At 44.3% G+C, this 26,546-nt stretch overlaps 1 protein-coding gene across 2 annotated transcripts in view; it reads left to right on the top strand.

The window, feature by feature from the left end:
* LOC147698289 (tudor domain-containing protein 3-like) overlaps positions 1-26,546 on the top strand; it is a 764,430-nt gene that overhangs the window by 193,296 nt on the left and 544,588 nt on the right. The window lies entirely within an intron of this gene.

Here is a 26,546-nt window from a genome sequence, read left to right as displayed (position 1 = left end):
AATTTGCTAAATGCAGTTTGCATTTTAGAGCTGCCAGCTTTACTACAGATTGATTTTTTGAAGAATACATTTAGCAGTAGGAAAATGTATCTCTTTCATGGGGACGCATTTTCTGTGCTTGGCAGCTAACGTGAGGACGGAGTGCCTGGAAATACTTGCAACATCAGCCTACCTCTTGCGGTACCCGCTCCGCGGGTCCCGCTTCGCTCGGGGTGGATTTTGGAACATTATTTTCAAGCCGGTGTCCGGAGTAGGAGAGAGACAGGCGGGGCTGCGAGCGAAGGCAGGCGCAGGAGCCGGACTACAGCTCCCAGGAGCGCTTGCCTGCCCAAATTGAGAGCACCTGGGCCGCTCTCCCTGTCTGCTCCTCCCCTCCCCCGGGATTTAAAACTCTAGTGCTCTGGTCCTGCATTGGGACGCATTTTCTGTGCTTGGCAGCTAACGTGAGGACGGAGTGCCTGGAAATACTTGCAACATCAGCCTACCTCTTGCGGTACCCGCTCCGCGGGTCCCGCTTCGCTCGGGGTGGATTTTGGAACATTATTTTCAAGCCGGTGTCCGGAGTAGGAGAGAGACAGGCGGGGCTGCGAGCGAAGGCAGGCGCAGGCGCAGGAGCCGGACTACAGCTCCCAGGAGCGCTTGCCTGCCCAAATTGAGAGCACCTGGGCCGCTCTCCCTGTCTGCTCCTCCCCTCCCCTGGGATTTAAAACTCTAGTGCTCTGGTCCTGCATTGGGACGCATTTTCTGTGCTTGGCAGCTAACGTGAGGACGGAGTGCCTGGAAATACTTGCAACATCAGCCTACCTCTTGCGGTACCCGCTCCGCGGGTCGCGCTTCGCTCGGGGTGGATTTTGGAACATTATTTTCAAGCCGGTGTCCGGAGTAGGAGAGAGACAGGCGGGGCTGCGAGCGAAGGCAGGCGCAGGAGCCGGACTACAGCTCCCAGGAGCGCTTGCCTGCCCAAATTGAGAGCACCTGGGCCGCTCTCCCTGTCTGCTCCTCCCCTCCCCTGGGATTTAAAACTCTAGTGCTCTGGTCCTGCATTGGGACGCATTTTCTGTGCTTGGCAGCTAACGTGAGGACGGAGTGCCTGGAAATACTTGCAACATCAGCCTACCTCTTGCGGTACCCGCTCCGCGAGTCCCGCTTCGCTCGGGGTGGATTTTGGAACATTATTTTCAAGCCGGTGTCCGGAGTAGGAGAGAGACAGGCGGGGCTGCGAGCGAAGGCAGGCGCAGGAGCCGGACTACAGCTCCCAGGAGCGCTTGCCTGCCCAAATTGAGAGCACCTGGGCCGCTCTCCCTGTCTGCTCCTCCCCTCCTCTCCAGTTGTATATAAATTGACACTGCCTTTACAGCAGCGCGGTAGCGCGCGGTAGCGCCGGGAGAAGCCCGGGACAAGGGCGGGACCGTCTGTGGCCGTCCGGGGCCGAAGGAGGCCGGGCTGGGCCACATCCCTTGGCTCCGTAAAGCGGATATCCAGCCTCCAGGACAATGGCTTCAGGAACGCGATCCTGTAAGACAAAGAAATCTGCAGGAGACGTTGTTTTAGGTACTATGGACCAGTTTATCACCCGTGCAGTTTCCATAGTTGAGAAGGAGATAATCTTGGCTGAGCGAAGGTTATCACGGGATTCCTTGAGTATGTCTAATAAGCGCTCTTCTCTGGGCGCCATTGCCCTAGCTGATAGCCCTGGCCATATTCCTTTAACTCCTTTGTTAATAGTTGATTCTCCTACTATTGACGAGAGAGTGAGTAGGATTAGGGCTAGCTTAGAAAGGGTAACCACCACAGCTCCAAGTATTGTGCTTGACCCGACACACTCAATTTCTTCCCTTCCTAGTATTCCATCACCAGGGGGTCAGATCCCAGATTGTAACTACGATATCCTTGACGCCTCGAGCCCCCCAGTGCTTGTTAGTGAAGCTGTGAATCCTCTATCCACTGCAGGTCATTCCGATATTAATACTCCTAGAGTAGTAGCCCCTCAAACTGCACCTGTAGGGAATCCAGCCCCAGGTTTAGTCCCCCAAAAGAAGAGAAAGCGTCCCGCCAGTCCCCGTAGGGGAGGCTCTCTAAAACCCCACAGTAAAGTTAGTAGGAACATTACATCAAAAGGGGGTATTACCCCGAATCAGGTTCCTCACTTAAAACCCCAAGTGGCCCATACTGGAGATTCTGCCTCTGAGGGTATTCCTGGTCAAATGGCTCCTATAGATGCTAGCATTTTCCCTCAAGTCGAGAGCATTATTAAGTCTGTGTGATGCCTCTCGTAGATAAGATTGATGGCCTCACACGCAAACTAGCCTCACTTGAGCAGTCAATGCTGGACAACTTTTATGCAGTGAAATCGTTAGTTAAATTTCACGCTAAATCCCAGGTTGAAGAAAACGGTGGGCTAAGGAGTGGTGCTGCTCCATTAGTTCTATCTATTTCTACAGCCCTCCCTGAGCCTTCATCTTGTCAAAAAACGCCCGCCTTGGCTAAGGCTCCCCAATCTCAACAACCCAACACTGGAACCATACCCCCCCCCATCTACTACTACTCTTGAGTCTAGTTTGGCCCGCCCGATGAACAAATCTAGCACCCAGGCACCCAAGGCACTTAAGGTCAAATTTGCCGCAAATCCCAAGCCTATTGCCCCTAACACTAAGGTAACTGGAGATACAGTAACTGCAAGTAAGGGTGTTACAACCCCATCTCCTCTCACTCCTGTTATACAAGCTGTGACCAAATCTCCAGCAAAAATCACAGTAAAATCTCCGGTCAAAGATAGGTTAAAACGGCGCACGCCAAATGCTAGCCTTCCCCCTGGCTGTAAGCCATATGTGGTTATTCTAACAGGGGTACCCGAGCTTGAAGAGGGTTCTTGTGAGTCCTATTCTGAACTCAGACACAAGACTCTCTCCTGGCTAAAAGCTAATAGACCCCTCCCAGGGCACATAGATGGTAGAATAGCCTTCGTCCGACGCATAAGTTGGATTGGTAACAGACGCAAGGCTATTACCGGGGACTGCGTTTTGATTAATTTCAATGACCCCAGAGCAGCAGGCATGATTTGTAGCCAACAGTCGCATTACAACTTCTGCGACATACAAACTAGGGATTTGGGGTATTTCTATCGCCCCCCCCCCCCATTAATGGGGCTTAATAAACCTTGCCAAGATGGGGGTAGAGGAGTATGGTTCCCCCATTATCCAATCTTGGACCCCAGAGCAAGGGTACGGACTCCTACCCAACCAGCCACTCCACAGGGTTGGGGCTGGTGACTTAATAACTCAGTGGTAAACAATGTCTCCCCCCCTAGGGTTAATACAATTTGTATAGTAGGGGAGGTACCCTTGACCAATAATGTTGTGCACCATCCCGCGCCTACCCCAATTCTACCTATTATTTTAGGTGACGGGTCAAATAATCTTGAACTCGTGGCTGGACTTCAAACTCCGGGTCCACAGGGTGGGAATAGCGGTTGTAATGAGCCCCAGCACCATGTACCTCTGAAAATCATCAGTTGGAATGTGGCAGGCTTAAGCAGTAAGCAAGATGTCCCAGACTGGGTGGCGCTCGTTGAACCCCACTCAGTTTGTGCATTCCAAGAGACGTGGTGCGTAGAACCAAGGCACCGAGTAGGTTATGCCACCTTTTTTGTCCCGGCTGAAATCCCAGCCTCGGGAAGAGGTCGTCCCTACGGAGGTCTCTTGGTTTGGGTAAACATCACTCTGGGATGGAGGGTTCACCAACACCCCCAAAAATCTCCAGATTTGATGCACCTCACTGTAACTTGTCCCAGGAGTGCGGAAAAACTGGAGATTATCAACATCTATACAAGAGGGGCCTCCGGGAGAGCCTTGTCACCAACGCTCTTGGACCTGGAGGCAGCCCTAGGTGAGTGTAGTAGCAATTCCCTAATTTTGGTTATGGGGGACTTCAATTGTACATTCGAGCCTTTGCTGCCCGATGAATCCCTGGATTTATATGATGAAGATTCTAGGAGAGGTGTCCCGTCACTTGATTTTCCCATCATAAATAGTTGGACCCCCAGAATCATCCAGCTAAATTCCCTCACTCTAGAGCACGGCCTAAGGGCAGCCAATGGGAGGACACCATCAGATTTAGCGGGGGCTCATACATATAATAGGGTCGGTCACTCTTCCCGGATTGATTACATCCTTCTAAACTTTTCTTTGTGGGGACACATGAAGGATATGATTGTTCTACCCTCCCTGGAAAGTGACCATAATGCTCTTTCCTTGACCCTATCAATCTGGTGGAAAGAGATAATACCAGGAAGCGGAAATCATGATGCATTAGTGACAGGGCCATTGGGAGGGGTGGTTCCATCAAACTGCTTAAGACGTCTGAAATGGGACAAAGTGGCAATAGATGAGGAGAAAATGGCATGTATCAGAGCTGTTACCTCTTCAGCCTGTGCCATTTTAAAAAGCCAATCTATCTGCCCAAATCAGATTACAGCATTGTTCTGCGAGGTCTCGCTGTCAATTGGAGACCTTTTTAAGGCCAAAATTAAAAAAGGAAACCCAAATCGTGACAATCGGCAGGGCAAGCCAGGATGGTACTCGAAGGAGTGTCGTGCCATGAAGAGAGCCCTGATACTGGCTGTGAAAAGTGGAGATGCCACCCTAATAGCCACCAAACGGAAGGATTATAAAACGGAGCTCAAAACAGCAAAAAGAGACTGGGAAGACAAGTTCTGGCAGGATCTCCGAACTGCTAGCGTTGAAAAAAACGCAAAAGGTTTTTGGGACTTGGTACACAAGAAAAACAGACCCCTCGATACAGTCATCACCTGCAACATAACCGAGGACCTATGGTTTACACATTTCTCGAAATTGTATACGGCAACCGCAGTTGAAGCGTTGGATTCCGTGTTACCGCAACCCCCTCGAGAGGTGGAGAGTCCCGAGGAAAATCTGTTTACTAAGAAAGAAGCGGAAGGTGCAATAAAATCTCTTGTCCCGCGCAAGGCGGCTGGCCCCGATGGTCTTCCGGGTGACCTGCTCCGTGTTGACCTAGATGATTGGAGTACGATGATTTCATCTGTTTTGAACGCTGCCATGGCGGGTGCACCTCTGCCTGCCTCCTGGATGGCCGCCGAAGTGGTCCCCCTTCACAAAAAAGGCTCGAGAGAAGATCCAGGGAATTACAGGCCGATCAGTCTGATAGACTGTTCGCAAAAAGTAGCAGGCAAGGTTCTCCTATTTAGAATACAGCAATGGGCAGATGAGAACAGGATCCTTTCGGATCTCCAGGCAGGGTTCCGTGCTGGCACCGGAACAATTGAACAATCGCTAAGGCTTCTTATGATTTACTGGAAGGTCGTTACTATTGGGAAGGGCACATTATATCTTGCTTTTATCGACCTCCGGACGGCCTTCGATTTGGTCCCCAGAAATAACTTATGGAAGGTCCTCAGTGATCTTGGCCTGCCACCTTACCTGCTCCACTTGGTCATGAAGCTTCATGAAAACAACTATGCCCAAATCCGCTGGGGTCCCAATGGCCAAAAGACCCGAAGAATAGAAGTGAACAGAGGAGTGCGGCAAGGGTGTGTTCTTGCCCCAACACTCTTTTCGCTCTACGTTAATGGGGTGGTGGACCACTTGTCAAGGATTCCAGCGGATGCCCCTCGCCTGGCAGGTCGTTCTATTCCCACCCTGCTTTTTGCGGACGATACTTTGCTTCTGTCAAAATCGCCAATGGGCCTGCAACAGCTTCTTTCAGGCTTTGACGATTTTTGTAAAAAAAGAGGACTCTGCATAAATACAGATAAAACAAAGTACCTTATTTTGAACCCTCCGCAAAAACTTGGCCCACCGCCAACATTGGGCTCTGTGGCATTGGACAGGACTAAAACCTTCGATTATCTGGGCATCAGGTTGGTGGATTCCATGAAATGGGACCAGCATTTGTTCAAAATGTTGTTGAACCTAAAAAGAGTAACTGGGACCCTGCTAAAAGAGCAGAGAGCAGCCTCAACTAAACCCATAGCCGCAGTTTTGGACATCTATGCGGCTAGAGGAGTAAGCGCCGCATTGTACGGGGCGGAACTATGGGGAATGTCGAACTTGAAAGATCTTACTCGAGCTGAGAACACCTTCTTGAGAAGCCTGATGTCCCTTGGCCCTTCTGTCCCCATCCTGCCTTTGCAATTGGACATGGGCCGCCGGGCTATTGAAGATCTAGCGAAGTTACGCCCTTTGCTTCTGTGGGCCCGCATCTGGAGAGTCCCCGAACTCTCAAGTTATGCGGATGGTCTACGGGAGATATTAAGATCGACAGGGTGGGCGAAAATAAAGTGGCTAACGGATATCAAAGCTTTACTTACCAATCTGGGGCTAGAAGAAGCATGGTACCAACAGTCAGCCCCGCCCAAAATAACAATAAAACAGCTTTATTGGAACTGGGTGTCAAATAGAAGGAATTCCTCCTCCTCGATATGCAAGTCGACCAGAAAGTTCATGGAGTCCAAAGATACCCCCTTTAGAGAACTGTATCTGGACATTATCTCAGCCCCTTGGGAAAGGTCCCTGTACTTCAAATTCAGAATTGGTCTTCTCCCCGTAATGGATCTTACTAGCCATTGGAAAATTCCATACCAGACTGCTCCGTGGTGTCCCTTTTGCCCACAACGCCAAGAATCCGTCCCTCACTTTTTATTCGAGTGTCCTGCATATAAAATCCCACGGTCAAAATGGCTAAAACCCATGTGTCGCACACTGGGTACTAGGCAGTGTAACGTGGCCTTAAGGATTCTTCTTTCGGACACTCGTACTTTTTACGCATGTGCCACCTCGAAGTACCTTGGGTGGGCATGGCGAATCCGGTCAAAAAGACTTAGGCTAATTGTTTAATTACATTTTATACCATGGATTGTTTTAAACTATATGCTTTTTGTTAGGAATTTATAGATTCATTTATAGTAAAAACTTACGGTTTTTTTAAAAATGTACTGAAACGAATTTTAATTGTATGTACGCTTTTTAAGATATTGTTATATGTCGAAATAAAGCCTTTTTGACTTGACTTGAATTATTCATCTGGGCTTTAGTTAGAGAGTGTGCGTGATGCATTAAAGACTAAATCTTGCAACATAGCGCGAGACACGGCCATCTCCGTGCACTTTTCTGCAAGTTGAAGTCTCTTCTGGTTACACCTAGAGTGACACTGAAGTCCAAGAAACCCCTTGGGGGTCTTGCACATTTCATTATAAAAGTAGTGTCAGACCGTTTTATTATTCTGCAAGATTTTGACTAGCAATTGTTTGGCAAAGCCAAATATAAACAAAATTACGTGAAGGAATGGCGTGCTTGAGTGGGACCAAAACTATTGAAACTGTATTTTTTGGCAAGGATCCTTTTTGCAATTTTGATTTGAATATATTTTGAATCATTTAGGCTGAGGGACCACAGCTGGGTTTTCGGTTTCTCAATCTTTGGATACAATTATTAAATAAACCCTGTCACTGGTCGTATGGGCCTTTGCTATCTACAAGGAGAAGTAAGGAGCGATCATTTACCTAGCAATACATTCAGTTCAGTCAATAATGAGAATTAGTGTGAGTAAAAGGTTTTATTTTCAAATATTTTAGTAGTATTTCATCTGTTTATTCACTAGGCATTGTTCTTTAGATTTCAGCAAGTTAATGTAATCCATCAATTGATATTTGATTATAAAATGCTAAATATTCATTAGAATCACATTTAATATAGTAAAAAATACAGCAAGCGTGTTCCATAAAGGAAAATTCACTATCCTCAATAAGCTGAAATAATGAGAGAAAAATGTCAGTTCAGATATCCATAAAGAGTACTGATGAGAGAATCAGTGCGCAAGCATAAAGCCTTTACATAAAGCTGAGAAGTATTCTCAGCTCAAGTTAATTGCAGACAGTTTAGTAAAAACTAAGTAAGACAGCCTTTCATGAAGAAAAGACATCAAAACCTCAAAGATGAGTCTCCAGTCAGAGAGTCAGAAAATTAAGTCTGGAATCTAGCAATCTTACTGCAACTCTAGGAACACGCACTAACATAAACACATCAAAATCTGTTACACTATGCTCGCGGCATGTGTGCTGTAGATACACATTCTTTGTATACCCCTTCCCTCTAGTGTTGGGTCTGCATGTTTGCAAGTTGTTTTTCTTTGAAGTTGTCTTTCTAGTCACAAGATAAGGCGGCAACTCCTTTCGATGAAAGTGCGCACGGGCATCAACTCCACTGTTAGAATGTTTTTACCGCCATCGGGTTCGCACATGTATTGCTGCGCTCCAGTTCAAAACCGTTTTTCGGGTTCCCCTTGGTACGCAATCCACTCTACCCTCGACGGTATTGTTTGGTACGTGTTTCGCACTTCTCTGCGTATCGATTCGGTGAACGAAATCTCCAATTTCGATTATAAAGTTTCTTGGCCGGCCTTCGGGCCTAACTGCGTCAGTCCAGCTCTTCGTCGATGGAACGGACTCCGTTCAAATTCTGTCCTCTGTGCCACCCCAAATACCCGCTTACATTCAAACAACGTCTGCCGGGGGACTCTTTTCAAAACCATGAGCTGCCATCTTCCTTAGTTTGTGGAAGCTCGCACTCAATGTATTCACTCTTAAATTCCAAGTGGCATCTACACACTAAGTTTTTCAATGTAAAAGGGAATGAAACAAATTTGTTTAAAAAAATATATATGATGAGAATGGTTTCTGTGTTCTGTATTATTTGTCAGAACATATTTCTTTTCATATGCAGGTCACAGTATAATTAATAACATAAGTGCAGGCGACGCAGTGCTCTAGTGTGAAGAACATATACAATATATACACAAAAGACAAAACATGTAAAGTTTGCTGGTTCTATGTACGGATGATAAAGAAATGCGGGCATCGCATTGCAGAAAGTCAACTAATCAATAGTCAAAGCAACCAAGTGAAACAAATTTCGACGTTTCGACCCCTGTTGAGTTTCGGGGTCTCCTCAGGACAATTGTCGTCTGACTTAGTCCCTGCAAAAATGGGGAGGAAGAAACCAACGCCCAATACCTGCGCACCGACTCACACCAGGTGTATAATTTGTGCTTGTCTCCAGAGCAGAGTAGAAGTCTGCGACACGTGCAAATTGTTTTGGTTGAAGAAAACTCTCCGCGATCATTGGGCTCGATGCCGGGAGATGCAGCGCCAACACATTGATGACACGCCGGATATCTTCTGTGAAGACTCCGAGCAAGAGGACCGCCAACCCTCAAAGGCTCAGGAAGAAGAGGCCTTCTCTGTGTCGGACTTCGATTCAGATTTCGAGATCGACGATGTGCTGCTGGGACAGGGTGCCGTGAGTACAGAAGATCCCTTGCCCCATCCACCCACTCCCCAAAAATCTAAGGCTTCGGCGCCACCTCTGCCTTCTGGCCAAGGTCGGACGAAGTTTCTGATGCTCCTCCTCCCGGATAGGCACCACTTCACTCCTTGGTTGTATTCAATGCTCGCTAATTTCCAAACCTTTGGAGACGCTCCTCCCCCAGATAAGGAGTCAAAACTCACCAACGCTTCTGGCAAACGCATAGCTGCTCAAGCTGCCAATCATTGGCATATTGCCAACATGTAGGCCCTTTTAGACCGGTATGACAGGGTGCACTGGGATTAAAGTGAGCAATTGCTACAATATCTCCCAGATGAGCATAAATCAAAAGCCAAAGACTTGGTCCAAGAAGGAAAATTAATTTTCCAACTCTACCATAGGGTTTGCTCTAGATGATGCTGACACTGCAGCTAGAGAGGTCAACACTAGTCTCCTACTCAGAAGGCATGCTAGGTTAAGGATCTCCGGTTTTAAGCCAGAAGTCCAACAATTTATTTTTATTTAAATACACCTTTTGACAAAGAAAATCTTTTTGGCACTGAGGTAGCAAAATCCATGGGAGTGCTTCAGTCTTCTTCAAACAGGGGATCCTTTTGACGCTCCTTTTACAGGGGATGGTCAAAGTCAACACCCTCAGACCAAAACACTTCCTCGTACAAGGATAACAACCAATCCTCTTCCTCAAGAGGCTTTTTTTAGTGGCGGGTATAAAGTAAACAACTGTAAGTGCAGGGGTAAGGGCACCACACCCCGTAACTCCCCTTCCCCTAATAAACAGTGACTTATCCACTCGTCCCCCTGACTATTCCACACCTGTCGGGGGGAAAACTTCAACAATTTCTCCCCATTTGGCAATCTAGAACAACCGACAAATGAGTGCTTGGAATTATCCAACATGGTTATTGCCTGGAGCTTTCCACCAATCCTCCAAACATTCCACTTCGCTCTCAAAAATTGTCACCAGACAACTTGCTGTTGATCGAACAAGAAGTGCAAACTCTCTTACTGAAAGGAGCCATAGAACCAGTTCCACTTCAGTACCAAGGTTCAGGGGTTTACTCTCTCTACTTTCTGATCCCAAAAAAGGATGGCTCATTAAGACCTATTCTAGATCTCAGACAGTTGAACCAATACATACTGTCAAAGCACTTTCACATGGTGACCCTGCAACAGGTACTTTCACTTCTACAGCAGGGCGATTTTATGTCTACTCTAGACTTAAGACACATATTTTCACATTCCAATACATCCAGCTAATCGCAAACACCTCAGATTTGTGATGGCAGAAAAACATTACCAGTTCAGAGTAATTCAGTTCGAAGTAACCACTGCTCCCATAGTATTTACCAAATGTCTGGCAGTAGTAGGAGCTTATCTCATAAGACAACATATTCACGTCTTTCCCTACCTAGACGACTGGCTCATCAAAGCCAGTACTTATCAAAACTGTCTGCAACATACTCAGACCACAATAGACCTACTTCATCAATTGGGCTTCACCGTCAATGCACAGAAATCTCACATGCGTCCTTCACAAATGCAGTCTTACCTAGGAGCCTCTATCAACACTCTAGCCTCTCCTAATGCACCCAGAATTTACTACACTCCGTCTATGATATTACAGTTTCAACCCAACCAGACATTACCAGCCAGAGCTTTCAGGTGACTGCTGAGCATGATGGTGTCTTGTATTGCAATTGTACCCTATACCAGTCTTCACATGCGGCTCATATAAGAATGCTTAGCACGTCAGTGGAATCAGTCGCAGGGTCAATTAACCGATCTAGTGTTGGTAGACGGTGCACCCATTGCTATCTGCAGTGGTGGAACCCACAAACTTTATCAACAGGGCGAGCCTTCATAGACCCTTTTGCACAGATTGTGCTAACAGACGCACCTCCCACTGGTTGGGGTACCCATCTCCAAGATTACACAATCCAGGGTTTGTGGAGCAAAATCACAATTGTCTCCACATCAACTACCTAGAACTTCTGGCGGTGTTCCTAGCACTCAAAAGTTTTTCAAACTCACCGCATAGGCAAAGCTGTCCTGGTCCGCGAAGAAAACATGACAGCAATGTACTGTGTACAAAAACTGGGAGGGACACACACTCTCCAACCGTCACGCCTCTCTCAAAATATTTGGTACCTGGCAATACAACAAAGAATCTATCTCCTGGCAGAACACCTTCTAGGGGTAAGCAATCAGATTGCCGACCTCCTCAGCAGAGGCAGCAAATTCACGGGTGGGAACTTCATCCCCAAGTTCTCCATCCATACTTCCAACAATGGGCCTTTCCACAAATAGACCTGTTTGCCACAATAGACAAGGCAAAATGCCCAAACTTCACATCCAGGTTCTCACACCTTTTATCGAAAGGCAATGCCCTATGGATGAACTGGTCAGGGATATTTGCCTACGCTTATCCACCTCTCCCACTACTTCCATTACTAGCTCAGGCTAACATTCCTCACACTGATTCTAGTAGCACCCACAAGGGCTTGTCAACCTTGGTAACCACCCTGTTGGAACTGTCAGTGGCTCCACATCAAAAACTACATCTCACCTCCAGTCTCCTCACTCAGATCCATGGAGAAATCAGACACCCAAATCCCAAGGAGCTCAATCTAGTGATTTGAATCCTGAAGTTAGAGTTTGGTTATTTAAACCTACCACTACAATGTATGACTATTTTGAAAGAAGCAACACAGACTACTACCAGTGCTTGCTATGAAGCGAGGTGGAAAAGATGTGTTGTCTATTGTAATAACAACAAGTTCAATCCTCTAGACACTTCTGTACAAAACATTATTTGTTATCTGTTGCACTTACAGCAAACTGGGTTGGCATACACATCTATTCTTTACACCTTGCAGCAATAGCTGCATACTTACAAAACAGACAACATTTATCTCTATTCAAAATCCCTGTAATCAAAGCATTCATGGAAGGCTTGAAAAGTGTAATTCCACCACGAGTTGCACCTTCACCAGTTTGAAATCTTAACATTGTCCTTAAAAGAATTATGGGTCCATCTTTTAAATCCTTACATAATTGTCCTCTACAGTTTCTTTCATGGAAAGTTGCTTTCCTCATTGCCATCATTTCATTGAGGAGATGTTGGAGTTACAGGCACTAACCTTAGGAGAACCATTATTTAAACTCCACCAAAGATAGTTATCCTACGCACCAATCCAAAATTCCTTCCCAAAGTGATTTCTGCTTTACGTATTAACCAATCATTTGAGTTACCTGTGTTCCTTCCTCAACCTGATTCAGTACCAGAATGAGCACTCCACACGCTGGACAGTAGAAGAGCCTTATTGTATTACATAGAAAGGACCAAGGATTTTTGCAAAACAAACCAATTGTTAGTTGCATTTGCTCCACCTCACTAAGGCAATCCTTTCTATAAATCAGGCATTTATAGATGGATTGTTAAATACATTCAAACATGCTATGCAAAAGCAAAGAATGTTATCCATACCTCCTAGGGTGCCTTCTACACTCAAAATATGGGCTACTATGGCCTTCTTACGCAACATTCCTTTAGCTTACATTTGTAAAGCAGCTACATGGGCTACACCACACACATTTACAAAACCCTATTGTGTGGATGTTTTAGCATGACAACAGGCGAATGTAGGCCAATCCGTGCTTAAGACACTATTTCAGACAACTGCAACAACTACTGGTTAGCCACCGCTTGGGAAGCATACTGCTTTATAGTCTATGCAAAGCATGTTTATCTACAGCACACATGCCTCGAACTGATAATGTTACTTACCCAGTAAGCATCTGTTCTTGGCATGTAGAGCTGTAGATTGAAATGCTCTCACCCGCCTCCCCGGATACCTGTGGTTGTTGCAGTTCTTCCTATTTACATACATACGCATGGACATCTCTATTCTACACTTACGTACTCCATTCTCACCCTATAGCGGAAAAACAAACTAATAATGGAGTCGATTCCCATGCTCACTATCAGCGAAAGGGGGAGTCACCTTACCTTGTGACTAGAAAGCCTTCTTCGAAGAAAAACAACTTGCAAACATCTGGACCCAACACTAGATGGCAAGAGTATGCAAAGCATGGGTATCTACAGCCCTACATGCCAAGAACAGATGCTTAATGGGTAAGGGGAGAGGATGTAGCCTTACGGCTAGAGCGGTTGACGTCGAAGCTGGGGAACTTCATCTCCCCGGGCCTAACAAAAATGAATGTGCCCTTGTGTAACAAAATTCTCCATTTTCCAAGAGGTCCATAATAGGCTTTCAGACAGTAAACCTTGTAAAGTTACATCAGTGTTGTTATGCAGGCTAGACAGTTCTTCCCATGAATCATGCTTCAGGTCACCACCTCTTGTCTCAGTGAGAACTCACTATCAGTTGTCTTGTACATAACAAACACCTGTTTAGTAGATGACAGAAGGCTTCTGGAGAAGTACTACATTTAACACTAAGAGAAAAACATGCGCAAACAAATATTCAGTTTGCAAACACAGTACTTTCAGTGTTAATGCATTCTATTTCAGTAAACATGACATTAACAGTTAGACTAACAGAACTTTTATTTATTGCAGGCCTACAGCATTTAAGTATGATTACTGACTACACATTTTGCATTTAGCATATGTTTTACTTAAATATGCGCATTGCACATCATTAGTTAAAGCAGCTAATAGCACATTTTTTATTTTGCAAACTAAAACACATTTTAGGATTAAATCGATTTTATTGATTTTTCAAGAAAATAATGACACTTAACATAACTACTTGCCTGCATCCAGAGGCCGGCGGGGAAATGGGACAGTAAAACAAGAGGAGGGGGCGTAGCAAGAGCAGGGTAGGGGGGAGTCTCACTTTCAGAGGCAAAGAAGGGGGAGGAGGAAAAGAAAGAGAAACAATAGATGCTCCCTCAAATTAGTGACTCGATGTCCAGTCTATAAATATGAGCCTCACCACTTATGTAGAGATAAGGAGTTCTGGAGACATCCACCGTGAGGCAATGCACCCGTAAGTATGTTAGGCAGGTGAGTTACCTAAAGCTTTGTGCTAAAAGCTTTAAATAAGGGCTCCAGGTATTTTTGAAACAAGGGAGAGTGTGGTATACAGAAGCTGCCAACTTCTCCATACTCAAGAGGTCCCAGAGCTTATGTAGCCAGTCTGTGTCCATTGAGACCAGGTCAGTGCCCCATCTTGAAAGGAGTACCTGCTTGGAAGCGTATAGGGACAGGGTGCTAGCAGTCAACCTCGAGAAGTGTAACGGGTAAGTCAGTGCATTGGGTAAGCCCTGTGCTAAGCCCCCAACACCTGCAGGCAAACTATGTGATGTTACAATACAAAGGGTGTTATTTTGAGTTTGTCAAAGGGTCACCTCACCAAAATCTAAAAAGTGGGCTTATTAGCTTTATAAAGGGATCTGCATATCCACATATATAAAGCAGACCTATCATTTTTGTCAAAATATCACCAATAACTATAATCAAATGAATATTTCATTATTCCATTCAATGCAATGTTTAATAAAAGTGACTGTCTTAAACATTGTTTATTAAAGGTTTAGTTAAAATTAAAAAAATATTTATTGAAACATTTTTCAACCTTCAAAATGCAGTCATAAAGATAACCACAATAGGGCCCTGCCCTTCAACTGAGGAACCTAGAGTTCCAGCTGGGAGTGCTTTAAAACTATGGTAACCTCCCCTGGGGTCATGGATTTAATGACTGAGGAAGCTTACAGTTTTTTACCCCAAATGTTGATAAAGGGCGGCAACGCTTCCTGCAACTCCCATAACATAAAAAAAATGCCTGGTTGTTCCCCTGCCTCTTCTAAGGGAACAATCAAGATAAATACAAATATAAATTAAAAGCCTTCTTAGGGCATTGTGGGGCGCTCCATGCTGTCGAGGTAAATAATAAATAAGTGGCACTTGACTCTCATTAATTATTCATTTATTTTGAATTTAAAAAAAAAAAAATGATGTGTGGGCGTCGTGGTGCCCCCTCAGGACACCAATATCTAAATCTTTTGTTTAGGGGAGCACCCGTGTCCTACCGGATGCATGCAAGAAGCAGGAGCCAGCAGCGTGTTTAACTTTTTCATTTTATTTTTTAATTAATTGGGGTGCCCCAGGGGAAACCCACACCATTTTTCATGCTGGGGAAGCCCCAGGGCCCCCATGCCGGCTCGCCTCGCGGGTGTGGGCCAGTGTTTACCTTTTCTGTGTCACAAAGCCCCAGCTGACTCCCCAGCTACCACCATAAACCGTACCATTCCTGTGCTACCACCCAGACAGGAATAGCATTTTTCACTGCTCATGCCCAGGCAGGAGCACAGTTATGTTCCCTGCCCAGCACTGTATGTCCACACTCTCCCGGACAGGGAACTACAGTGTCCCGTGGGATGAAGTTCACGGGACACTGCTGCACCAGACTTTGAGGGATGGGGGGTCATAGGAGTCTGTATACTCCTCGGATAGGGGGGCCCAACACCCTCCTTCCCAACATTTAGTCAGCCCCAAGAGATGAGGTCCCCGGGTCTCAAAAGTGACTTGGGGATTTGGGGCGGGGGGCTGCATGACCCCTGCCCTTTATTTTAGAATTTGCTCTTCGTGATTGGGCCCAGTGCCCAGTATTGGTTCAGGGAGGGGAGGCCACATGCTTCCTCCCTTTTTAGGTCTCGCTGAGCCAGCTCGTGCTCTGCTCTGAGAAACATTTAGTGTGTGGCTCCAGAAAATGCTACCAGATGCTTTTGCTTGTGGCGGCCTAGAGCTTGTGATTACGCACACAAGCGCGCACGCCTTGCTCCGCCTCTCCAATGCTCGCTATGCCTCTCCTTCTTCCTCTTTTCTTAAGGCTGTTAGGCAATGAGGCTCGAGAATACTTCTGAGGGGGACAGAGGGCAACATGTGTGAGCGTGGTTGCTTTTGTGGACCATCGGGGACGGGCAGAGAAGGGAAAGGACTCCATCTCTTCCTTACTGCCCAGACAAGACACAGAAAATGTCCTCTTCTTTTCTGTGCTGGCAGCTGCCATCCCCTCTTCCTATTATTCCCTCTCTTTCTGTCTTGCTGCTCACTTACTGAAAACCTTGACTTGAAGAAACGCTTCACAACCTCTCTTTACTTCTTTCATTTAGTTGCTTCCCTGTGAAATGGATCCAAAAAAGAAAAACACTCTTGCAGGATATGCTCTTTTTCTGACATTTTTCTATTCCAAAGTGCAGCCTCGGGAGGCAGAGAAATAAAAGGTTTTAAATATGAAAAATAAATACATAACTAAATAAAGCAAGACAGAGTGGTTGCAAAGTGGCCAGATTGGTTTTATTCACATCCAAACACATCAACCTCACTTTACAGACTTTGCAGTGAAGCGCTGCTTTTCTTTTCTCATCTTTCTTTTAACAGCATTGTTGTCCCCAGGTGGGGAAGTGCACCATTCCTGGATGTATTGCAATACCTGGTTGATGGGTGGATTGGAAAACAAAATGTGTACCTCTATGTTTATGCATGTGGTCTTTTTAAACCATACTGTTTAGGTTTATTAAGGATATAAGCAATGGACATTAAAACGGTTCCCTTCAGGGCCCTGTAGTCATGTCCTTAACTTTTCAGGTAAAACCACTCGCTGATTTCTGAATAGTGAGTGAGAGATTGTTAAGGTAACCATGTTGTTTCTGCTTACATTTCACATGCTTTACTTAATCTTGCACTCCCAATGAGTGTCTGCTTTTACTTTCTTTTTTTCAGGCGCATATTACTCTTATCAAATGCATAATTTGAATTAAGTAGCATCCTGGTGTTTATAGCAGGGCGCAATTGGGTTGTAGCTGAAGGCAGTGTGAGTTTCTCTCAGTGGGGCAGTATGGTATTCAGTGGGGGAGAGGATGTGGCACTATGGCAAGAGCTGTCGAATTTGGAACCGGTGAGCTGGGTTCAGTCTTCATGACCAGTCCCCCAGACCACTCTCCTGAGGGAGCACATTCCCATGCCAGACAAAAGAAAGCCCCATTAGACCTTAGAAGCCCAGGTGCCTTAGCACCAGCAGGTGGACCTTTGCAGTGCAAGTGTGGGTTAACCTTGAAGGCCTGTCCACCACAATCCATACTGAAGTTCACCTCCAGCCTTGCGGGCAGGCCTACGCAGCAGCACACCCTAGAGCAACAGTAATCCAGCACTGTGACTCTGTCACTGAGGTCACGTGAACCTTGAGCAGGTTAGGGCGGTGCGAACAGTGTGACCCCACTGGGTACATATTTCGTGTGGGTGCGTAGTGTTTGCAAGTATATTATGGTCTTAACAAAACTTGCTGCCTCCTTCCTGGCCTCCAGCAACTTTCCGCAGCAATAAGAATGTCATGATAACTTCGGTGAATAATGTTCTTCCTAGAGAGAGATAGGAGTTTTGTCTAGTGGAAGGGTTGACTCCTGGAAAGGTAGCAGATAGGGTTAATGTACCTGCTGCAAAATACATGTACCATGCAGATCACAAAGTGTACATAATGTTAACTAGGTTAGTAGGTTACTGCTTGTGTTCAAGAGATCCTTTTGTTACTTGCAGTTTATAAGTTAAAATCCTAACATAGAACAGAGAGCTATTAAACTATACTGCCTACCAGTATTGTGTTCATGTGGCTTCTACACCTTGTAGTTCTTTGTCTTATGTAACATTTCCTATACAGTGATTTACACACGTATAAATGATTGTCTCTGTGTAGTGTCCAAGGCGTAGGTGATCTTTGGGGGCACCAGTAAACATTGTTGCACAGGGCGCCACCAGCACTAAAGCCTGCCCTGCCATTGAGGCCAGTTTGCCTCACCCATTGGTACCTCCATTGGCCTTGTTTCAGCAGTGGTAGCTGCAACTCACCAAGGATTGGCAATGCAGGATTTGCACACACACCAAACTAAGTTTGCAAACTTCACACTCTCTGCTTCATGCACAAGCACTTTTAACATGCTCTGGAGCCACTGGAATTATGCAGCAATGAGGGACAAAATGATGCCGCAGTGTTGACTAAATTATGCAACAAAAAAAGGCTGCAGCGTAATGCAATATATTTTCTTATACTTTATTATTTAGACATTTTTTCACATGTTAAGTCTCTGCAAAGAATCTGCATCATTAGTATCAGTATAACACAAATGCAGCAGCGAGAAAGGAGATCAGTCAACCTTTGCAAAGGGCTGGACACTTTGCAGCACCTCAAGTCACGTTTTTTAGTAACTTTTTATCCGTTTGAGCTACAAAAACGATTAGTTAAAACTGTAAGGTTATGCAGTGGATGATGTATTATGTGACAAATATGGCAGATCCATAATTATATAGAAAACATTAGCAAACTAGGATATTTTGCCTTTCATGTTTGAACAGCTCTTGTGGAAGAAGGGAGGAGAAGTGCTAATGATAGAAACTGCATGGCTTGGAGACAAATGGGTTGTGATTCCACTTTTAAGCGTATTTGGGAAATTGTGTGATAGGAAATATATTCTACTTTATGAATGTATTTAAGTACCAATTACTCCTTTCAAACCTTAAATAATCAAGTGTATCCATTGGTTGAAATAAATAACACAATAAGCTGTAACTGGTTGGTGAAATGCCAACCAAATACTGAAAAGTGGGAAGTTTGGAACATTCTGGCAACACCTCTGATTCCACCCACTGATCCAATCCTTGGGTTATCCCCGCCCTCGGAGTCTCCGCCCACAGTGCCCCTACTTTTTTTCCCCCACTTCGACCACTGAGTACAATCATGGACTTGAAACAGTGCAGCAAGGAGATGTATATATACTAAATGCAAAATGGAAGTACAAAATGTGAAAATGGAAACCTTGATGAAGGAATTGGAAAAGAATAAGGACAATGAGGTGGTCAAGAATATACTATACAAAATGCAAAAGACCTTACAAAAGTAAGATCAGTTAATCTAGAAAGTTTACCATGTATAGATTGGATTATTTATAAAGGAGAATTTACACTATTGCAAAGAGGTTTGAAAGAATAAGAGAAAAAAAAGCAAAAATAATTGTGGATAATGAAACTGAGAATAATTCTAAAGCTGGATCAAGTGCTGTTGAGGGGCCCTCCAAAAGGGCTCTCCGAAGGAGTGGATGTTTTCCAGGAACTGCGCCTCTTGCACATGACAACGTGGCAAGGTGGAAGAGGTAAACCACAACAAAGACACAGCAGAACAAGTTGGGGCAAAAGGAGGAGGAAGAGGAAAGGGCAAAATGAGAAGATCTGGTTTGGAAAGTGATAAATATCCAGGAAAAACCCCTGGTAATTCATCTTATCAACTGTGCTAGCCCCAAATCAAGAGAGCATTAGCCCTTTTTCCTCTAGACACACAAACAGAGTGATGTTTTGAATGAATGAGTCACACACGTGTCCTTCTTTCAGGCTGCTCTATTACCTTCTCTGTCCTGATTAAGACACGATTTTGAGGCAGTCAGTGGCCCCCTCCTGTGTACAGGCCGAAACGTCGACGTCTTTTTGGAATAAGCTTGGATGAGTAGTCGAATCTACCGGTGAACAATGTTACTGATCATTTATGTCCACATAAGATGAATCCAACACAATTTATACTGTTAAGTAGGCTTCTTTTTTTAAAAAAATTAGGAGTTTTATATTGCGCAAACTTGACCCGAAGGTTTCGGGTATCCGAGCGCTTTACATGAGCACCAGTTACGTTACACAAGGACACATTCATTTTTGACAGGCACAGGAAGATAGTGATTTGACCAGAATCACAGCATGTTAAGAGTCATTGCTGAGATTCGAACCCGGTTCCCCAGATTTGAGATTGACCGCCCTAGCCCATTAGGCTCATTAGGCCACATCCTCTCCCCATGCTTCTAGATAATTAATCAGGCCCAGTATAGGATAACAAACTTGTTCTTTCTCTATCGCCATATTCTCACGAACACCTTTTCTGAGCATCTTTTCACACTACTGTAATGCCATGGTAGCCTTGAAGCGCCAATGTTTTTGTCCTTGATTTTTATATTTTATTTACATAACTACTTATGAATGATTGAATTAAAACAAAAAATTGAAACCAACAATTGTTTGTGGTTTTCCTGTGTGTGTGTGTCAGGATTTATTCAGGATATATTTTATTTATTGTTCATATGTACCTAATGCATAAAGTATTTTGGAGAAAGTAGAAGTATCACTTTCCTGTTCTAATTGTTACCCCGATCTGACCATTTTGTTTTGTATCATACATTATCCATGTACTTCAGGCTTATAAATTGGATCACCCCATTGTTTGTTACTTAAAATTAACTAATCACTAAATATTAAACCGTCTGACAAAGGGCATAACATTATTGTAATTGATAAGACAATGTATCTAGTTGAGGCATATCAACAATTTGGAAATACCATGCATTATCAAAATTTGACAAAAAAACCTACAAAGCAAATGGAAAAAGAATATCATACATTGTTGATAAATGGTTGGACAATGATCGTTTATAATTAGAAGATTTCCACTGCCTCCGAAATTTCAATGCAAAAAGGTCTTTTTTTGGAGCAGATATTACTGGATATAAACAATTTCCTCATTTGTCCTTGCAGGCACTAGGATCATGATTCCAATGGTGCATGTGGCAAAGGTCTAGTAAACCCACTGAGCACTGATTATTGCTGTATGTTACTACTAAGCAAGCGGTCAATTTCAATTCAAATAGTCTTTATTCGATTACATAATCATAAAAGACATTTACATTTTAAAACAATAACCATGAAAACATTAGATTTCATTCCTTATAAAATACAAGATTCCCATAAAAATTATCCATAGTTACTTGTTCCGGACATTCAAAAATACCATAAAATAGTATAATATTCATTATAAAAAGCAATAATATCAGTAAAACAGCCACCATCTATATACCAGGTTCAAAGTAAAACCAATTAATACAGTCACATCTCCCTCATTCATTAATTACTCAAACTGTGGGCACAGACTATCCACATGCAATGTAAGAATTTGGCGGTCGCGATTATGCTTAGTTCATTCCCATCCTTTTTTAAAATCATTAAGGCTTCAACCGGTATTAATCCCCATTGACTAACAGATGGGCTTTAACCATTTATGCCTCAAGTTCTTATAAACTGGGCAAATAAAGAAAACATGGGCAATAGATTCTAATTGTGTTGGGAAAAACGGGCATTCCATACTGGAACCTGTTCCCATTTACCTGTAAATGATTTGATAGGAAGGGTGCCTATCCTAAATTGGTGGTACCATTTCCTATCACTGCGAACCGTTATAAGGTCCCAGTATTTTTCATAGGCGGGTACATGTTTAATCTCTAGAAAATCCCTTGAGAGGGAAGAATTTGTCAAAGACGAAAAGCGTTTCGTCATAACCATATTCCAGTACAGCCCCTGTGGTTCTTTGCAGGACGGAAATGTAACATTAGTTGGGTTTTGCCACAACATATTAAGCCCCAAATCACACAGTGTTGTCTTGACCTGCTTTAGCCATAACATTTTACCCACACCGGCTGCTTCCCTGACCTCCAGGAGAGCATAGGCATACTCGGTAAGCTCCGGGGTAACCCAGAGCCTCCTCCAGTAGGCCAGGGTCTAAAACAAGCCACATCCTCTAGGTACTGGTTCCCCAGATCATAATAAAGCGGCAGTAGAGGAGTGGATTGCGGTAAGCCCTTAATAACCCTCATAAACTTGTTTTGCGAGGTCGAGAGTGCAGATAGATTACTAAAACCCCATAATTCTGCCCCATACAATACTGAAGCTGTAATTTTTGCATTGTAAATTTTTATGATGGGGCAATCGGCTTGGTGTGGGATAGCCAGTGTTATTTTAACAGTGCACCAGATAGTTGAGCATGTCTAAGCAACAGCATGTCCAAATGTGGGTTCCAATTAAGTTTTGTACTTAGTGTAATACCAAGGTATGTAAAAACATTTGTCTGCTCAAGTATAGCATTGTTCATGGTAACTGACCCTTTTACTATTTTCTGTTTACGAAGGACCATGAACTTGGTCTTATCTACATTTATTATGAGACCATGGTCCTTACAAAATAACTCAAACCTTGCTATAGCCATCTGCAGAGTTTGCTGGATTTTTGATAGTAGCAGGGTGTCGTAGGCAAACATTAACAAAGGTATTTTACTTCCATGTAAAATCGGAGCATCAGTAGGGTGATTATCAAAATACTTCATCACCTTATTAATGTAAAGTGAAAATAAAGTCGGTGCCAGTACACACCCCTGCCGAACCCCTCGTGCAACCTGGAATCTATCGGTCACTTGGCCATGCTGGCCCCAATGGATTTGGGCAAAATTTGCTTCATGAAGTTTAATCAGAAATGCCAACAAGTCCAAGGGCATACCCTGTTCGGTTAAAACATCCCACAACCTGGCTCTAGGGACTAAGTCGAAAGCCGACTTTAAGTATACGAAAGCGGCATATAATCTGCCGCCATTAAGGATCGCGACTCGCCAATAAATTAAAACAAATCTAAAAACCTGGTCTATTGTACTCTGATGTGAGCGGAAGCCCGACTGTAAGGGGGAGAGAATATTAAACTCTTCGATCCAAACTTGAATAGGACTTAGCACCAGCCTGTCTCTCACCTTTTGTAAGCAGTCAATTAGACTGATGGGCCTGTAGTTACCTGGATCTGATCTATCTATCTAAATGGGTAAAATCTCCACCCATTTCCATGACTCGGGGATTGGGGAGCCCTTTGCAATAGCGTTAACCAGAGTCTGGATATATGGTACCCAAAGTGCCTTATTACACAAAAACAGATCTGCAGGAACACAATCAAGCCCTGGTGCTCTGCCACTTCTTGCACTATTTAGGGCGGCTTCTATTTCCTGTTTAGAAAAATACAATATAGGAATATCAACTTGGATATCCAGGGGCCCCTGTGGTAATTCGCAGTCTCCATATTCAATGGCGAATTGTTTTTTAAAGTTCGAAACCCATTTCTCGGGCGCTACATGGTTGGTAGGTGGTTGGCTAGTTCTACCCTTACCCCACTTCAGCAGGTGCCAAAATCCAGCCATATTCCTGTTTAGGCTGGCACAATACAGCACTTGCCAGTAATCTTCGTCCCATTCTTTCTTAGCTTTGTATTGTGCCAGCTTAAACTCCTCCCGAGCTTGGTGGACCTATCCCAGTTCTTTGATCTGATTGCCAAAGCTAATGCTTTGTAAGCCACCCTACAGGTATTCCCATACCATGAGTCTAGGGGTACCTTTGCGGAGTCTTTCTTATTTGTTATTTTAGAAATAAAATAGCCTTTAAGCTTATTTAAAAATTCATTATGTACCAGAGTAACTTTGGACTCGTTTCCTGGTTCGTCTTGACAGTTTAGGAGATCTACCGTTGCTTTGGACACCAAGGTATTTATAGCCTCCATCTGGTCTTCTTTAAGAATTATTTTTGACCATTTTACTCTTCTGGTGTCATTACTTAGATGAGTTTCTACTCCGACTGGGGGACATCATCTGAGTTTTTACCTGCACATACCACTGTCAGCACCAAGGGGTTGTGGTCACTCTCCACCCTCTCTTCAATGATCATGTCAATTACATTTGGCCAAAATTCCTTATTAACAAGTACGTAGTTGATACGGCTACTTCTTGACCTGCAACTATAAGTGGGGGAACCATTCTTATCAGATGTAGTCCTCCCATTGGCCGCTCGAAGTCCATGCTCCAAGCATACTACTTTAAGTTGTATGGCCGCATCCGACCATTTCTTGATCGGGCCAGAGATAGTTGGGGAATTTCCCATTACAGATCTTCGTCATGTCCTAAATCTATATCATTTGAATCTAGTGGCTCGAAACTGCAATTAAAATCACCAGCAACCACAATGTCATTCACTCCTTTAAACAGATTAAGATATGAATCTAGCCGGGCGATTGTACCTGACTTTTCCCTCCGGATAGCCCTCTTGCATATACATTAATAATTATAAGGTCCTTGGCACCATTTCTACATATCTTAATTACCAGTATATCATTGCTATCCGTATCCAGCTGCTGGACTGAGTACCTATCGCTCTGCCCTACCCAGGTGATAAGCCCCCCCATTGGTCTCCCCCTATGAGTAGCAATGGCAGGTTTAAAAAAATTAATATAACCAGAACTAAATACCGGGTCCACTAGCCATGTCTCCTGTAAAGCCACAATATCATTACCATTAATAAAGGACCGCCATTCTGTCGACTGTAATTTGTTTTTCAGCCCAGCAATATTCCATGAGATAAGGCCAAAATTACATGCCTCAATTCGAAAATCACCGCCATTTGGTTCCACACTAGATCCTTCCTCAACACATACATCAGCCCTACAGCGGTTTTTAGGTCCTACTCGCCCTTTCTGGCGAGTAGGAAAACAAACCAACTTTTGTCCTCTGTGAAAACGGAACAAATGTGTGGAGTGGTGTGGCTCACTGATTAGAGGCGGCAGACCCGGAAGCGGAGGACGGCCCGGGACCAGGGTTCAATTCCCTATGCAGCAGGGTCGTGATTCAGGGTTAGCGGACTAGATAATTCTCGCCTTGGTGCCTACTCTAACCAGGGATCACACTCTGCAACTCTGGGCATTAGCTTGCCTCATCTCCACAACGGCCCCCCACAAACGCCAGGGATGCCTGGTTTCACCTTGGAGATACCCAGGAGGGAACATCTCACAGGGAAAGCCAGGACGGGTTCCCCAGTGGTCTATAGCGCCAGGACGCCTCCGGGTAGCAGTGCGCTTTACAAGACACACACATTTACATTTACAAGATAACAAGATTTAAAGGGCTTTTTCTTGCTCACAAAGATAATGAGCAATAAAGATACCTTTTAATCTTGTTATCTTGTCACATTTGCTCCGCTTTCAGAGACGGATGTCAAGTAGGTTGCAGTTAGGTCGAGGACACTTTTTTAAGGTACTAGTCCTGCAGGACTAGTACCATTTTTTTGATTTTTCGAGCCCTGGCCCTAACTATTTGGGGGCTAACTACATATTTCTGGGGGACTTTCACCTGCCTCTCTAGTACTTTCAGTGTGAGATGGGCCAACTAAAGGAGTAAGTATTTCCGACTGAAAACCCCTCTGTGGATGACTAATTTTAATAAGACCTGTCTCTCCTGGGTCCTTGATAACCGGGTGCACACAGTTGCAGCCGATAGGTGGGTAACCCAGTCAATCATTTTCTTCCAAGGAACTAGAACCTCATATCTATTACGAATTGGGACGACACAATTAATAGGTCCTAACACTTGACCCTGATGACTATGGGTGCCCCCTCTATTGGATGAGTTAACACAATAGAAAAAACCAAGGGGAAGAACGTTAATAACGTCTTCCCTAATAAAGGGAGATGATGCCCTTTCCAGTATACACCTAACTAGCTTAGGAGATCTAAAACTAATAACTATACTGTCCCCGGCCATACCTTTTACAGATTTATCCACCCAAGCCACCCTTCTGACCATCAGGAATTCCTCGTATAGATGATTCCCAAGCTCTGTTTTTACATCCAAAAAGTGAAGGGCCTTATTTTTTAGTGAGGACCAATGTTTCTCTTCACATGAACCCAGAAGTGAAACATTTTCCAGCACTATAGTGTGCGGTGTTGCCTCAGGGGGTAGATCTAAAAATACCCCTTGAATCTTTTTCGCCACTACCTTCCACCCGAGGCCTCGGCACAGGGCCATTGGACAGTAGGTTACATGGGTGTAAGGCATTCAATATTAATGTCACCGGCGTAGGAGGATTATCGGAGCACACCGGAGGAGGAATAAGGTTTTGGAGATCTGCATGGGCCGGTGTTTGGACTTGAAGATTCGCAAAATTTCCTGCCTGTATAGGCCCTAGTGCTTCACTAAGACCACTCCCTTTAAGGTTAGCTGATGCTTTAAATAGATGGTCTTCTATTTTAACTAGTCTTTGATCTATCGCGTTTAATCTACACATGAACGGATCCAATAGAACTGTGAATAGATCTTTAAGCTGCTTAATGGAGGCTTCATTAAACTCATTGGGATCTAAATGTTGCTGCCCATGGTGTGGTCGATCCATACCTACTACATCGCCCCCAATGTGGACTATCTCAACAGGTAACACAGTGGACCCTTCCCTCACAGGACCTGTGCTGCTATTTTTAGCTACTTTCTCAACCTGAGTACTTGTTCTCGGGGC

This window comes from Lissotriton vulgaris, chromosome 8 (assembly GCF_964263255.1).
Source record: "Lissotriton vulgaris chromosome 8, aLisVul1.2, whole genome shotgun sequence".
NCBI classification, from domain to species: Eukaryota; Metazoa; Chordata; class Amphibia; order Caudata; family Salamandridae; genus Lissotriton; species Lissotriton vulgaris.
This window is presented reverse-complemented; position numbering and strand designations above follow the sequence as displayed.